Below are 12,158 nucleotides of genomic sequence, written 5' to 3'. Positions count from 1 at the left end.
TTAAATTGACAGTTTGCTACTGCAACTGAATGCTGGTCTACTTGGATTTAATGAGACTCAGCTGAGTCTAATGATCTACTCTTTATGGTAGGTTCTGCTTCTCTAATTTGGCTCTGAAGCTTCAGGTTGCTTAGATTTTACTATTTTCCATAAAACTTGAAATCTTCATGGGTTCTTTCTTTAAATCTAAAGCTCTGATCTTGATTCTATAGAATAGGGAACGTATTACTTTATGAAACATGCTTAATGCAATTTTATAATAAGGATGTTTGGTCTAACCTTTCTTTTTAAACAGACTGATGGACTACCTAAATAAAGACCAAAAGTAAAGAAAAATACTTCACTAAGCTTTAAAATGACAATATAACTCTCATCATTGACTGGACTTAAACTGTGAATGAAAATAAGTTTGATGGGCGAGGAGCCAAGCCAGCAACCACGATGGCCGCCTGACTCCTCGGCTCCGCTGACCCGCCCGCTTTCTATCCGAAGCGCAGCGGATCCTGTTGTCTATCCTGCACAAAAGTTGGCGCTTCGGAACCGGGCTGGGCTTCCGACTCGGATGATGTGCTCCCCGTCGGTCAGCTCGCTGTGGATCCAGAGATTCGTCCTCGTCTTGCCCCACCGCGGCGTGTGAGGGACCGGGTCTTTGTTCTTCGGAGAGGCTGCCCCTGGATTCGGCAGCAGCGGACGCCTGCAGCGGGAGGGGCCGGCGGCTGGTGTGTTACTGTTGCAACAATTGCTACAGTTTGCCGCCCGGCCCTCCGCGCTTCCACGCTTACCCGAAGACTGTAGCAGGCGCTACATTGTATCCCTCACCCGTCTCAGGATCGGCGCTGGGTGACTTTTCTATCCTTTGGCGCTGCGGTAGACGCCATTTTACCGGGCGCCCTGCACCTCGGCTGGCAGTCCCTGGAGACTCGCATGAGGCACTCTTCACAACGTAAGCTGCTTATGGCAGGATCCGGGCAGCGGGAGATTACTTTGCAACGTAGCTTCGTGGTGACTGAGCCCATTGATCACACTATCGGCTTTGTCTTCGAGATGGGCTCTGGCGGACACTACAGAGGACGACAACATGGCGACGCCCTCCGGGTGCGAGACTCTGCTGCTGAGGAGCCCATTGTCCTTGCTGCTGTTTTAAATGCCCTGCACGACCTGCGATCATCTATGCGGGCGCACGCCCGAGACCTGGAAGACCGACTAGATGCTGTGTTGCCTGGTGAGCCCCCGGACGACTGTATTGCTTGCTGTTCCCTGCCGGACCTACTGCACCCGGTGGCCGGCGGTGGAGACCTGTGTATCCTGCCGTGTGTCGAGGCACGGAACACCCCGGACGACTCGGCTGCTGGGCCCCCCGCTCTGGAGGTGCTGGGAAGTGTGGCACTGGACCCTGCCCATCGGCTGGAGAGTTCTTGCTGGTCGACCTGCTTTGTGCCCACCTTGGGGTCCCCCGGAGGGCCCCCCTGCTCTGCCAGGAGATTGTTGCAATGGCCCTGGCCAGTCGGCCTTCAGGTACTGCTGCTGGGTTTCCACCTTTACTGTGTAGCTACTGACTGTTCGGCACTACGTGGGACAGATCTCTGCGAGGGGCTTTTGGCTTGGTGGTGGTCTCTACATCTGCGCCTCTCGTCCAAGATGGCCGCTGCCCGCCTGGACTTCATTGTTCGGCTGGATCGACGGGGACAAGGCTGACACTATCTTCATGTTTTGAATGTGGTCGGATGCTGACATGGTTGACGGAAAACTAGAACTGTTGGGGTGGTATATGCTAATACGGTGTCGGGTCGGGATCCGAGGAGGGATGGCCAAGGGTGAACCCGTTGATTGTATGTTTCCTTCACCTGGGCCCTCCCCCGGTCTTCTGTGACTTCTTTTCTCTCTTTTCTTCTCTTCTGCATTTCGGGTACTCCTTTTGGGGCGACAGACACTCTGCTAGGGGGGGGGTAGGCCGTAGCCTCTGCATGTGTGTAGGGTGGGGCGGGTATTCTTATGTTGAATTTTTGTTACTATGGGCCTTGGTTTTAATTCTCCTACTTCTACTCTTTCTCTCCTACTTTTTCTCGGGGTCTTTGGGTGGATCGTTATGGTGTGGGCGGTAACTGCCGACCGTAGTAATGCTTGCTTACAATTTCTCCTGTCCGGTCTTCTGCGGTCCATTGCTGAGCGGATATTGTTTGCCTGATATTGATGCTGATACTTGCCCACTTATGTCCTGGATGGTCTATTTTGCCTCAGATCCTTTCTAGCTTCTTTTATGGACATACTAAAAACTTTAAAATTAAACCTCACTTCTCCTGCTTCCCGGTGGCACATATGTCTCCAGTGTAACTCAGTTTTATCCTGCCTTGTGCTCCTATGTTACCAGGTCGCCCTTACAACTTGCTACTGCGCTTCAGATGCTGCCGAGGCCGGCCGGATGGTTGTAGGCCCGTACTTGTATGATTCTATTGTGCAATAAAGGTTTTAAAAAAAAAAATATATATATAAGTTTGATACAACTAACTTGCTCCTTGACTCTTAATACAAGTCTCCAAGGTCCATTAGTGAGAGAAGAAGGATTTATCCTGGAAAATAGTGCTTAAACCTGAGAGACAATACAAATGACAAAGATGTGGGCTCAGTCCGTGCTATCACTAAGAAACCTTATCATTATTAAGCGCATACATCTTACCTCTGGGAGTATTATAACATGTTGTTAAAGAAAACTGGAAAGTGGGCTTGACATTCAAATATTGAATAAGAACTGATTTGAATGTAGTCAAAACTTATTTTTATTAGATTTCATTCTTAAATACATAGAGTCCTGTAAAAAAATGCACATTTTAAAAACACTTTATTGATTTCTATTCTCTCTTGCAAGAGTAAACATCAGTACTCAATTCAAGCCGGTGATTTTCAGTGCTCGGCACCAGCACTTAATTGCAGCACCAGTGACAGTCCACCACATAGTGGCACTGTTTGTTTTACATAAACACAACAACAGTCTTTAAAAAGCCATTATATACAAATAATTAATAACATCTGCCGCTCACACCGTTATTATAGCTTTGGGTGTCCTGGAATAGTCTGATTTGTCACACTTCTTTGAAAACCTTTGTTGAGGATTTAACATATGTTGCAATTACAGTCTGTCAATGAGGCTTAGACAAAATCGCAATTCAGAACCGTTACATACACCTCGGAAGTAAGCATGATGACATCACCAGAGAACGTGATTGAAAGGAGTGGGTAACCCAATAAACCCTTGCGGGATTGGGCAGGCAATATGTTTAAAGAAAAGTTCCAGCAAGGGATTTTTTATAGAATTTTTTTTTTTAAAACAACAATATGGTACAGTCTATATTACTTAAGACTATTGGAACGAAACAATCAGCCACTGTTGTGACAATTAATTTTAATTTAAGACCTTGCAAAAGGCTACCACACTAGCCTAGAAAATTTCACCAAATATAATGGTAGGTCTATTCAACAAATGAAATTAGAAAAAGAAAAGGAAGAAGCAACACAAGGAATTATTTGTAAGAAACTTGTTATTTATCTCTTTAAATCAGATTCAAAATGTAAAAGGGTTCATGTTGAAAAAGAATGCACAAAACTCTTAAGTATAAGGAAACAGTAAAATCGATCCATCAATACATAAGAGAGAGTCTAGTCTGTAAATGGACAAGAAAACAACTTCTTTTAGAAATAAACAGAAAGTTTGATGCAGATGTAGACATAGACTTTGGTGTCGACGTTTCGGTCTCACACGTTTAATCCAAAGACCATCATCAGGACGATAAACTTTTAAATGCAGTATGAATGACCCCTAAAAGGTAATTAAATCATCAAATTAATAACATATACTTATTCAAGTGTTGCTAGTATCCTTTCAATCTATTTACATTACAAAAAGCATATGTAAAACTTGTAGCTTGACAGACTAGTCAGTGTGGTGACAAAGACTGGTGGCTTACATAATACAATTTAAGATAAAATATAAAATTCTATTTGGAAATGAACAATCAAACAACTTACTCATAGTACAAATTGAGAAAGCACAGAGGATATTTTGGAAGTACAGTATCACTTGTACCCTATGGAGAGCAAAAACAGATCTTTCTCATTTGTTCTAATGCATACTGACTGTTTTATTATTAATGCATGTTTGGGGATAGTTTTTACCTTAGGGATTCCACAAATGATCCCTTAGTTTATGATCCACGTATTGATTCAAATATGCAAGTCGATTCTTGGTTAAAGGTCCAACTGTGCTGCAATAGATAATTTATTTTTAGTGACACTTAACCTTTCATGTTGTTGTATGTCATCATTTTTATTTTCTAAAAATTGTTTATTTATTTCATGGCTAGCTCAATTAAATCTTGGATCCTACAGGGTTTTGAATAGCCTCTTGCAGACCTAGCTCCGCATGGAGTCCTGGTCTCTTTCTGAATCCTATTGTCGGTCCGTCTTAGTCTGGCCGGCTAGATGTTCAATGAACCTCTGTAATGATTTAGTCTATACAGATGGTTGAAAGGTTGCTCCTTTGTATTTCTAACTCTCCTGGATCACGTCCTTCACCTTCCGTTCGTGTCAATATCGATATATAAAGAGACCACGACTCCATGCGGAGCTAGGTCTGCAAGAGGCTGTCCCACATATATATACAGTCCTGATGAAGACCCGCCCCTGATGCGTGAAACACCGCATCGCCCCCCAGGGTCGACACGTCGACGCAATCCCCGCTTTTGGCGTGAACAAACTATTCAAAACCCTGTAGGATCCAAGATTGAATTGATGTACCTACAGGATTATTGTATATATATATAGTTGTTGATTCCAAAAAGTATAAAAAGTATATGAAGTAACACATTTTACTTGTTGTTTTTAGTGTGTATTATGCTTTAGCACAAAGTTTTTGTGCCATATATGTTTTAAATATTCGTTTTGGGACAGTGATTGAAGTAATTTGTCTTCACATGTGAAAGTATTTGAGTAAAAATTTGCTTTCATTTTTCTTTGTGGTCAGTGTGTTCGTTTGTGAATGTATTAGTACACCTGTCTTGATATCCTGGTTAGGAACGAGACCTGCAAAAGGAAACATTGAAATACTAAAGCAGTGTGTATTTTTGTCCAACAGAACCATTATTATTTTGTCTGTCTGCGACAGACATGGCACCTCCATTAGGCTCGTCGGGAGTGGGGCGGAAGGGGTGTCTTGACGTTGTAGGTAGATGAGAGGGCCCCAGATATCAGGTGGCTGGCTAGCAGCCGGCATTAGTTCCCAGAATTCCCCCAATAACATCTGACAGTGGGCAGAGTCCTCCAGCCAGTCCCGGATCTTGGGAGGAGGTCTCCGTCCCCAGTGCATGGACACCCTACGCCGGGCTAGAACTAAAAGCATGGCAAAGAGTTTGCGACTATGCACTCCTACTGCTTTCACCGGATATCATCCATCTGCAGACAGCAAGCTGGTGGTGTGGAAGGGGTGCTAATGAGTGACTATGCATTTTAGTGAGGTTACCACACTAAAATGCAGTAGCCCAACCCCTGATGCGTGGTACTTGTGAGGCCAGGTAAGGCTATATGTCCTTTTATTTAATACAGCTGTTATAAGCACGAAGGGCAGGCTCAGCTCCGACCACCAACTAATTTCTACCCGAACCTCGAGCTGGAATGCTAGCATGCCACAAGGAACACACGTTCTATACATTCCATAAAGAAACATGCACAAATATTGAATACCTTATACTAGGCATATAACCGTTGCCATCTGACCAGTTTTCTACCAGCATCACCGGTATTTTAATGTCCTAACAGGTACAAAAATAAGCAATATCCTAAAGCAAGTATTTTTAATCATTATGTGTACATACTTCACGGCAAATATAAATAGAAAGCACTTTTGAATGTGTTCTAGAGATGCGCTAATCCCGGTATTTTTTTTTATCTTGGAAAGGTGCGAAGCCTAGGTATGAGTCCGGTGGGTGGGTGAGTTGAGAGGTATGCACACTGCATTGGTATGCCCAGCCTGGCTCTTCTATTTACACCTTTCATGGTCCTCATTGCGTCCGCACAAGAGGAAGGTCTAGTTCAAATAATTCAAAAAAGCCGTCTTCCGCCTGAATAAATTAAGTTGACATGCGCACTTTACATAACTTTTTTATGTTAATAAAACAGCCGAAACAGTTTCAATCTGGAACGAATCGGTCAGAGGAAGCAGGTTACTCTCGCCCGGTAAGAATCTCAGCCAATCACAATGGAGCCCTTACCTACACACCCAGTCAGTGCAACGGAGATTCCTACGTAATTCTCTATTGCTTTTACTCACACGCATCCAATCGTCTCTTTGAGTTTGGCTTCAGAACTAATCTCCTCTGTTTACTGGCTAGCTGTCAGGCGGCCGGGTAACAGGTTAGGTTGTACTAGATAGCATGCACCGTACAACCAGTGATGTCATTGAGGGGGGTCATTGCTTTCAGCGAATGCAGCACCGTGACAGCAGTAGGCTATTCCTACCTAGGAGAGTTCATGTAAGCGTGATTCTGTTTATATTCTTATTGTCCTAAACATGTTTTTGATGCCCTTTCTGCAGTTATTTTAGCTTCTTAAATGTAAAGGATGTGGGCACAAAGTAATTTAATTTGCAAGATTAATTTAATTTTGCTAGCGCAGCTGCATAAGGCTGATAATTTACGAGCGGCGCCTGGCTTCACATGCAGTATTGAGATTTATATTCCAGGTTTCTGTTTTTTTTGTCTATGCTGTAAATTATACTTTTTTCAATCTTTTAAGGCAGCACATTCTTTTCGTTCGGCAGGCGCAGCTATTAATTTACTGGATGTCATGTGATACATTTAGCCATGTATAGGCGCTTTTTTCCCTTCCTAGTAAAGGCTTTGCATTGTGTAACTTCTAGTTTCGTTTTTCCACTAAGAACTATGGGTTTAGTGTTGGTGACTAAATATCACTGACTAAATCTGTCACATTTTAGCATTTAGGCAATGAACTCTGCCGTTTAGATTCCTTATCCTATATACGTTTTATATTACTACACAATACATAACAAAACATTGCTCATTCTTAGTGTGCCAGGTCAGATCAAACATGCTTTAGAACCATAGAAAAGCGAGGAGGAGCCAGCATACATAATATTACTTTATAATTTGGAATATGGAAATGCAAACCTGGTATTTAGTGCTGTAATTTTGCATTAAACATTTGCACAAAAGAAAGCAAAAAACGGAAGTGCTGAAAACAGATGCTCATGTTCTGGTTGGTCTTTGATCCCACACTAAAAATGTTGGTGGGATGGCCTTATTTTGAGCAAAATGCGAAATTTCTGATATTAACCAGTATTTCACCATTGTAACGGCGATTTCACCCAGGCCTACATTTGTTTCCATATAACGAGACACAACTTTGCCATACCTAGATTTTTTTTCTTCAAATATATATATATTTTTTTGCAGTTTTATATAGCGCAAACTCGACCCAAAGGTATTGGAGCGCTTTACAGAATCACACGATGTTGAACTGACACTGAGACTCAAAACTACTTCCACAGTTCCAAAGTTGGCAGCTCTGGCCGTAATGCAACCTTCTCACCCAATCATTGGCTTTAAGGTTATTGAGAGTCCCATGGGTTTAATTAAACTGAATTGAGTTATGTCATAGTGCACACCATAGATGCTTTACAGCGCCACCACATAAGGACACAAAATTGTGACACACTAGTACTCAAGAGAGACCATATTTTTTACTCCTGAGGTGTGTCCTATTGGTAGACGGACATTTTGTCTATGAGAAATTCTTGCACTAGAGCTGCCTGAGAAGTAGGTCTCACGTGAAAGAGCGCCATGCCTTACAACATAATCTCTTAGTCAAGTTGTTAAAGATTTTTCCCCATTGGTTATATGGACCTTCATTGGTTGAAGTGAAGCATTGAAAGGGAGAAGAAATCAGCAATATATTTCCAACTTGTGAAGCCAATGTGACTCCACAATAAGAATAACCAAATATAGTTAAGGGTTTTATTTTGGGTTGCCAATCGATCCAGTATGTATACAATCCAAAAGTAAGTTCAATAAGTGCAGCAATACAATAGATAAGCTGAAACATCTCAGTAGGTTAACCTCATCTATGCTAATGGTTTTCCCCTCCTGTGCTGAAAAACGCAAATACCAGTGTTACATGACGAGCTGGGCTCGTCATCAGCGTGCGAGGAGGCTACACCATGACGAGCCCAGCTCGTCATCAGCCTGGAAGGGGTTAAGACACAATAGAACGAGATACAGAAATGCGATAGCTACAATAATGCAAAAACAGGTTATCGGAAACGAGTTTTCCATAAACTTCCCTTCTCTCTTCTAAAAATAGAGCAAATATAGAGTCATCTACCAAGGCTCTCTAATTTGGAGCATAAGGTGTCAGCATGATCAGACTTCACTAGAAGTCTTGGGAAAAGGAAATAAATGTTTAGCATGAAGCTTCACACTTGCAAGAATAAGACAAGCAGAGAGGTCTGTACCTCTCGAAGTTTAAAGGGATTCTCAGTGTCGCCCAACTGTGAGAACACCAATATAAAATAACTTCATATTCAGAACCGTCCTTATCTCCTTTTCCACCACGGGAGTCAACCAAATTGTTGCTCGAGTGCATCTTCACCATCCCTACAGTTTCCCATTGCATTAAACTGGGACTGCAGTTCTCAACCTTGAACATCTTTCCATCCTGGTACATGATGAAGAAAAGTTCTCTTTCGACAATTAATTCTTCACATCCATTGCCAAGTTCTTCTTCTCTCCAGGCCTCTCTAACAGCAGTCTAATACAAACAATAAGCCTTTCTCCAGCTAATACATCTGCAAAGAAAGGGAGAATATGCTGGCAAAGCAAAATGTATTTCAATTGAGGCCTATACATTTAATATGCACTTCGAATACATGGTTATGCATGCTCACATGTAACTTAAATAAATTTGAAACGTGAAGAAACAGTACATGTTTACATATGCAAATATACCTTAAAGAATAAGTATAAAAACGTGAATAAAGAATACATACTTACATATTTAAAAGTTTAAACTGAACGCTTGGGCACCCAATTATAGTGCTGTAATCTCTAGAATAATTTCAGTCCATTATTGCAATTAAATTCTTCACACAAGAATTACCAGTAAGGTGTATAATAACAGTGAGAGGAGCACTTAATAAGTAATCAAAGGCACAACCTCATCCTTATTGTATTCAGAGTCCAAAACCTTTCTCATTCAGTCCATTGATTCAAGGGAAACTGGTATATGGTGTGCTCTACTTTTTTCTTGCATCTTCGAAAATGCTTTCTCAGCCAACCAACACGTTTATTCTTTACAACAGGACTCCATCAAGGATCCATATCTTCATGCACGCCTAAAAATATCAACTTCATTGTTTTCAATTATTCAATATTGTGTATTTATCCTCAAGTAGCAGTAAATCTACGCACCCACAAAGGAAACGGCAGGCAACAAAGCTTTGTTGAAATATGGAATAATATACCAATCTTCTTAAATCAATGGACTGAATGTGAAAGGACTAGATTTTGAACTCTGAATACAATAGTAGTGACATGGATTAAGTTGTGCCTTTGATTACCTATTGAGTGCTCCTCTCATTGTTATATGTGACTGTGGAATTGATGGAGGTTCAAAGGCGGTGGCACCTCGGAAGTGAGAGCACCATAGTTACGAATTTTGGAATAACTACCAATCAGCATGGTGGACTATAGCCATTACCATGTTTTTTTTTATAAATAAAAACCTAGGATTGGAGACACAGTGTTTTGTGACATATAGTCCATAGCATAGTAGGCATGCATTATAATTATCTCTGTGTTCCTTGTCCTTGTCATTATTACATGATGTGACTCCCACCTCCAGCGACAGGAAACAAACCCCACTCACCCTCTGCTGGGCAGCATAATAGGGTTTGTATTCATCACCGCTTCCTGTTTTGTTTCTTGGTTCAGAACCAGTATGAGGGAATGCTGAGTTTAGAGGTGGGTTCTAGTCTCCACTGTGTTTGATGGTATTTCTCAGTTGTGGGCTTGAAGTGAAATCTAAAACCCATACATGAGCACGGAGAAGGAGTAGAATTTGGAATTGATTGCCAGCTCTTTATTCTGGTAAGCGCTGAAAATGGTTTGCTTACTAATATATGTGCTTATAAATCCTTGGTATGCATTTGGCTTCCTGATGTAACCCGGCCCCTGTGATCTGGGATGGAAACTACTAGTATTTGGACGTGCACGATGACTGGTGGTTGGTCCTAATGCATGTGCTTTTTTGACCTCATAGAGTTTCTCTCGATGTAAGCACAGTCAGTGTGCAGATCACATGCTCTGATCTTAAATCTTCTGCACATACATGTGGTTTCATTTTCAGAGCTTCTTGTTTGGGTTATACTTTATGCTAATTTTGTGCCTATGGTAAGGTTTTTTCCGGGAGGTGTTGGTTTAGATTGGTAGATTGTGTTCTTCTGGTTTATGTTAAGTAGGACTCAGTTAGGCCTCGATTCCGTCAAGTTCAAAGTGTATGTCTATGTTACGTTTAGTATGTAGAAGGATGGAATGCTGATTAGTAAGATGGGGGATGCTGTGCTGAGAAGGAGAATTTTTTAATTTTGTAAATATTGAAGTTTGGTCAGGATTGGGGTGTGTCCGAATGGAAATCTAAAGAAAATACAGCCTCTGGTCCAACACAAGCCCTCATGACGTCGTGCAGGTGTGCGAAGCAGAAGAAAGTCAATACGGGTGTCTTCTGGTAGGAGGAGTGTTACTACTGGTATCTTCATCTTTGAAGTTTAGGAGTCAGTGGTATGTGCTGCGTAAACTTTTAAAGTTGCTGTTTGTGCATTTGGTGTGGTGCCCAACCCTGTGACTATCTGCGAGACGTGCGAGGAGCAAGGAATATTGGGGGCATTTTTTGAGCCTAACCTGTTAATGGAGGGAACACAGGCAACATTTAAAGTGTGGAATCGCAATCCCCAACCCATGCCCTGATCTGTGACGAAAGGTTGACTTGCAGGAACGTGCTTGTCATTTCTTGTAACCCAGACAACGGATGTGCTACTTGCAGAGCAGTTATGTGTGCAAGTGTACGTCACACGTGGCATTGCTGCCCTTGGCAACAGTAGAGGTGTGCAGCGTTATGTGCCGGCTGAGCTTGCTGAGCGTGGTGAAGTCATTGCGACAGTCAAATTTTTGGGTGCCATTTTGGATGAGGAAGCATTTGTGTATGCATCGGGTGATAGCTATGTTAAAATCGGAAGGGCTTACATGTTAGTGGCACTGGTGCAAACCAGAGATTTTCCTTGTGCATAGTGTCAGCGGGGAGCACCTGTGCAAAGGATTAATCGCGTTTTTGAGTGATACATAACTCAAGGGGTTTTTCAGATTGAATTGCTATGGCATCACAAAATATACCTGCGCCTCTAGCATTTTTAGAAAATCCTGGTCAACCCTTCATTTATTTATTTATTTAGTGTTTTATAGAGCGCACAGCTACCTCCGACGGAGGTGTCCCGGCGCTGAAGACCTTAGCTCAGAGGAGGGAATGGGGAAGGAATGAGAGTTTAGATCTGGGAGAAGAACCAGGTCTTTAATTTTTTTCGGAAAAGGGGTTCTGAGGAGGCGAATCTTAACTCTGTGGGTAACTGATACCCAGAGTTTAGAGGTGACAACGGCGAAGGCCCTTCCACCCGTGCGTGTGAGACGGAAACGGGGGGTTGTGATTAGGCGTAGATTGTTAGATCTGAGGTTACGCTGTGAATCAGAGAGTCTCAGTCTGCGTCGGAGGTATGCAGGACCACGGTCATTGAGGGCTCTGAAGGCCAGGGTCAGGGCTTTGAATTGTATACGCATTTTTATTGGGAGCCAGTGGAGTTTGATAAGGTGGGGGGAGATGGAGTGTCGAAAAGGAATATTGTTGATTAATCTGGCCGCTGCGTTCTGGACTCTCTGTAGCTGGTTGATGAGATAGGCGGGGGCCCCCAAATACAGGCTATTTGCGTAGTCCAGGTGGGAGGTTATCAGGGCATGGACTACTGTTTTCCGGGAGTCAAGTGGTAGGTAGGGAATGAATTTTTTTAACATGCGTAGCTTTCCAAAGCAGGCAGAGCTTACTTTACTGATTTG

At 42.5% G+C, this 12,158-nt stretch overlaps 1 protein-coding gene across 2 annotated transcripts in view; it reads left to right on the top strand.

Annotated features, from left to right (window-relative positions):
- Positions 1-6,407: 6,407 nt before the first annotated feature.
- SFXN3 (sideroflexin 3) overlaps positions 6,408-12,158 on the top strand; it is a 183,354-nt gene continuing 177,603 nt past the window's right edge. Inside the window, exon 1 of one of the 2 annotated variants that reach the window (XM_086922673.1) lies at positions 6,408-6,518. The gene's annotated coding sequence lies outside the window, so the exon portion shown is untranslated. Of the gene's footprint in view, positions 6,519-10,072; positions 10,149-12,158 lie in introns of those variants that run through there. The other variant, XM_086922675.1, reaches the window with a different exon arrangement.

The sequence above is a fragment of the Lissotriton vulgaris genome, chromosome 5 (genome assembly GCF_964263255.1).
Source record: "Lissotriton vulgaris chromosome 5, aLisVul1.2, whole genome shotgun sequence".
NCBI classification, from domain to species: domain Eukaryota; kingdom Metazoa; phylum Chordata; class Amphibia; order Caudata; family Salamandridae; genus Lissotriton; species Lissotriton vulgaris.
This window is presented reverse-complemented; position numbering and strand designations above follow the sequence as displayed.